Below are 4,843 nucleotides of genomic sequence, written 5' to 3'. Positions count from 1 at the left end.
TTATGCAAGAATATTTTACAATGCCAACCATCCTGGCCAAATTTGTTTCATTGGCATGACTCAGCTTTTGGCATGATCAATATAAAGGAGCTATTTGATGTAAATCTTAAGTAATTTTAAAGACCATTTTTACCTAGCCTCTTTATTTTCATCATTCCCAAAACTATTGTATTTTACAGAAGATGTGAGATTTGCATGTTAACATGTGTCACTCTCTCCAGTTCTCAGTTTAAACATTCCAGGTGCCAGATTTCCTTTTTGGATTGGTGCTCTTGAGTCACACTGAACCAATTTTTTGCTAAAAACACATAAACCTCCATGATGAAGTCACAGCTTGGAGAAGAGAACTGGAAACTAAGTTGTTTATCAACCTAACTGACATCCATCACCTTCATTTCATGGCTCCTCCAGATCTCTGGTGTTTGTAGCATTAAATAGAGGAGTGTAGTTGTGCATTGCTCCCGCACACTAGGTATGTGTTGGCTGACAGTTCAGACTAAATGACCCGGAAAGTTTTATCTGAAAAAAGATGGAAATCTCAAGTGTGAACATTTTGACAGGGATTTCAGAGCACTGTGTTCTTGTCTTTGCTATAAACATGTTCCTGCCAGTTCTTAGTTGAAAAGTATGAAAGACTTTAAACGAATAATAAAAAAAAAAATTCAGCTTCACTACTGGTTGTTTTGCTGTAGCTGTATTTTTCAAAACTAAATAGCGAACTACAGTTTTATCCCCAGTAATGTGGTGCTGAGGCTGCCAAAGTTGACTTTTTCTTTAAACTATTTTCCAGTCTTCTGGTCAAGGCTCATTAATTGGTACCACTGTATGTCATATTGGTAGAACTGGGTAAACATAGGTTTTGGAAATGGAAGGCAATAATGCATGAGGCTTGACAGTAATGACATTTTCAGATTAATTGTGAGGCAATATTAAAGTCTGTAAATTCCAACAAGAGAAGTCACGTGAAGCTTTGTTTTTTGAAAAAAAAAAAAAAACTTTGATGAAAATTGATTCCAAAGCAACACTTTCACATCGATTTAAACTCATCCAGGGAAACCAGAGATGACAGTTGCACTACCACGTTTAATGACTGCGAGTCTGTGGATTATTTCAAGTTTTTCCACCCTTGACAGTTTAAATCTGATGTTCTCTGGTCTCTGCAAAATGCTTTTATCATCAGAGAGCATCGTTACACTCTTGTATGTCAGACTAACCATTCACTACTGTTACTAATTTCTGTCAGGTTAGTGAATCCACGCTGTTGAAAGACAATCGCCCCATTTGGTAAGAAACTGTCTGTTCTTAACACCCCCCCCCCCCCCGCCCCCCTTTTTTTTTTTTCCTGTAAATGGAATGCACGTTTCCATTTGACGCAAACCATCCCTGAGACTACCCACCTACCCACATCCAGCTCTACAATCCCTCAAAAGGGCTCCAAGAATGAGACATTGTATCAGCTATTCTTTCTCTGACACTGCAGAGGGAAACCTTGGCAAAACCTTGACAATCTCCAGACACAAGACACTGCTTGCCAGTAAAGTGGAAGCATCTAAAGTATCTATTGTACAAGAGGTCATTTTCGTGTTCTTTTTTTTTTTTTGCTCACATTGCAGACATAACTAGGATTCTCTTCCTTATGAAACATTGTCAGTTTTAAAGCAGAATGTACTTTCACCAAACAAATTGTACTGAACTATTCCTGTATCACACCTCACAAATCTTTTTTTTTTTTTATTATTAACTTTCTTTATTGGAAGTAATTTCACAGGCATGACAATACAGTGTGATAAAAAGGACTTCCATTCTTTCATTTGTCTTTTTATCCCTACCACAGTCCCACCCTACCCAAAAGAAGACAATCCTTAATGTAAATCCAATATTGACAAGTAATCAGTAACAAAACAAAACAAAAAAAAACAACCAAACAAAAACACAAATCTATTAATTTATCAGATTCTCTGCTTGTATTTACAAAGCTAAACATTTTAACCCTTTCATGCATCGTGGTCACTACAGTGGACAGCTATTCAACGCTGTTCTCTTGTATATTCATGGATTTTGTTATTTTAGTTCCATATCAGCCAACACAGTGGATGCTTATGCATCATCCCATACACTGCAATTCATACCATTACTGTAATTGTTCTTGAGAAACCTGATCTACAGTAATATGACTGAGTGTAAATCAATTGCCTGTTATTGTTATTACAATGTAATTAACAGGATTTTTTTTTAAACAAAAGTTGTTTTTTTATGGTTTATAATGGCCATGAAGTGAGTAATGACTGGTATTAGAGTATGTTAAAATGTGAGAAAACATCAGAAAAAAAAGTTATTTAATAGTTTTCACACAATATATCAGTAAATACATGTTTCTTTGCTTCAAAAATTAAAGGCATGGTGTCCAGCTTAGTGGACATTTTTGCAACTCCATGAAAAATAGGTTCATAAGAAAATTTTCTTTAGGCATGTTTTTTCCATGCCTAAAGAGGAATAAAAACACTCACACTGTAAAAAAAAAAATCCTGTTGTTTTTATGGAAAAAAACTGGCAGCTGTGATTTCCAGAACAATACTGTAAAAAACACATCCAACTGTAAACATATTTACAGAGTAACATGTAGATTTAACATTTTAAACATGCAGATTTAACACTGGATTTAAATGGTAAATGGACTGCACTTATTTAGCTCATTTTCTCCACCTTCATGGTGTCCAAAGCACTTTCCAAAACCATCAGTTCCAACGGGGAGCGATTTAGGCTTCAGTGTCTTCCATGGACACTTGGACATATGGACATTCAAAGCCAGGATTTGAACCACCAACCCTTTGGTTGTTGGACGAGCCACTCTACCAACTCTACCAACCCATTCATTTACAAATTTAAAATGTTACATTGTTAAATGTTTACTTTTATATAACTTTTATGTATCTCTATCTATCTATCTATCTATCTATCTATCTATCTATCTATCTATCTATCTATCTATCTATCTATCTATCTATCTATCTATCTATCTATCTATCTATCTATCTACTTATCTATAGTCTACTCTCGTTAAACCGCCCGCTGTTATACCGCCATTTTCGCTCACCGCCGACCAAAACCATTGCACAAAAATCCCCAATGCATTATTCCATTAGCTACCGCCATTTCTGCCTATCGCCATCCGCCAGCCCAGTTCCATGCACAAACAACACTTATACCATTGATTTCCCGACCGTTATACCGCCAGCGTGATTGCCATCAAGTACACATAAATTTTAACAATGCACTGAAACAAACGCGCCAGACGCTGATCGCGACAAGCTACGAGTAGGTCTACGGAACGGCCACCGTTCATTTATCGCAGAACACTCAGTAGGTCAGGATGTCGGGAAGAGGACATGGGATTAAGCCAAAGCCTCAAGATGATGGGGTGTCATTTCCCGACACGGTATAATAATGCTTAAAATGTTTCCCCACTTTAAATGATCCCTTACAACATAACAGAATCAAGATTTATTTAGAAACGCAATTAGAACGGGTTAACGGAGGCAGCATAGACATCATATAGTAAAGACATGCACATTATGGACGCAACCCGTTGTAACGCCATTTTCGCTATACCGCCAATTTGGCCGTGAACGGAAGTTGGCGGTATAACGAGAGTAGACTGTATCTATCTATCTATCTATCTATCTATCTATCTATCTATCTATCTATCTATCTATCTATCTATCTATCTATCTATCTATCTATCTATCTATAAATAAAAGCAAATATGCCATTATTTCAACATTGTGGTCTTTGCAGTTTAAAAGGCACGACATTATGTTTCAATTTACAGTTTTATTTTCTAAAAACAATAGAAATACATCATTTCTACATATATATCTGGTTTTGTTCACATACTCTTTCTGTAAAAAATACAGCTATATTTGATTTAATCGTTAACACAAAAATCTTTTCAAATAAACAACTTTGCATTGTAGTGGGGGCAGCCATGGCTCTGGTGGTAGAGCGGGTCATCCAATAGCCGAAGGGTTGGCGGTTCGAATCCCACTCTATCCTAGTCAGTCCGTTGTGTCCTTGGGCAAGACACTTCACCCTCCTTGCCTCCGGTGCCACTTACACTGGTGTATGAATGTGTATGAATGTTTGGTGGTGGTCAGAGGGGCCGTAGGTGTGAATTGGCAGCCACACTTCTGTCAGTCTGCCCCAGGGTAACTGTGGATACATATGTAGTTTACCACCACCAGAGGGAGGATGTGAGAGTGAATGAATAATGGATCAATAATGTAAAGCCCTTTGGGTGTCTAGAAAAGTGCTATATAAAATCTAATCCATTATTATTATTATTATTATTATTATTATTATTATTATTATTGTCACTTACAGTTTTTTTATGTTGCAATTGTACAACTTTTTGGTGTTAATTCTACAGTCATTTTTTACAGTGCAGGAAAAAAATCTGGATTAAGGTTCTCATAATTCATGCATGAAAGGGTTAAAGTCTAGTTTCTTTGGTTTTATTTCTTCACGACTATAACTTTGTCCCTGTGCTGTCAAAAAAAAAAAAAAAAAAAAAAAAAAAAAGAATAGCCACTTCCTGCATCCTTCTCCCCCAATGAAAGTGAATTAGCTCCAGACACAGTGGGAAGGTGGGTTTGATGGGGAGGAGGGGAGAGGAGGGGAGAGGAGGGATAGTGGGCATCACGGTCAGGGAGGCAGGGGAGGGGGTCACACATCCCCCGTAGTGCGCCCTGTGTGTGAGCGTGGACACGAAAATTACGCCATCGGAAGGGTAATTATGTAACGCTGTCTCCTAACAACCCACCACAAACTGCTCATACTCCAGAGT

The sequence above is a fragment of the Sphaeramia orbicularis genome, chromosome 15 (assembly GCF_902148855.1).
Source record: "Sphaeramia orbicularis chromosome 15, fSphaOr1.1, whole genome shotgun sequence".
Taxonomy (NCBI): domain Eukaryota; kingdom Metazoa; phylum Chordata; class Actinopteri; order Kurtiformes; family Apogonidae; genus Sphaeramia; species Sphaeramia orbicularis.
Note: the sequence above shows the minus strand (reverse complement) of the source record.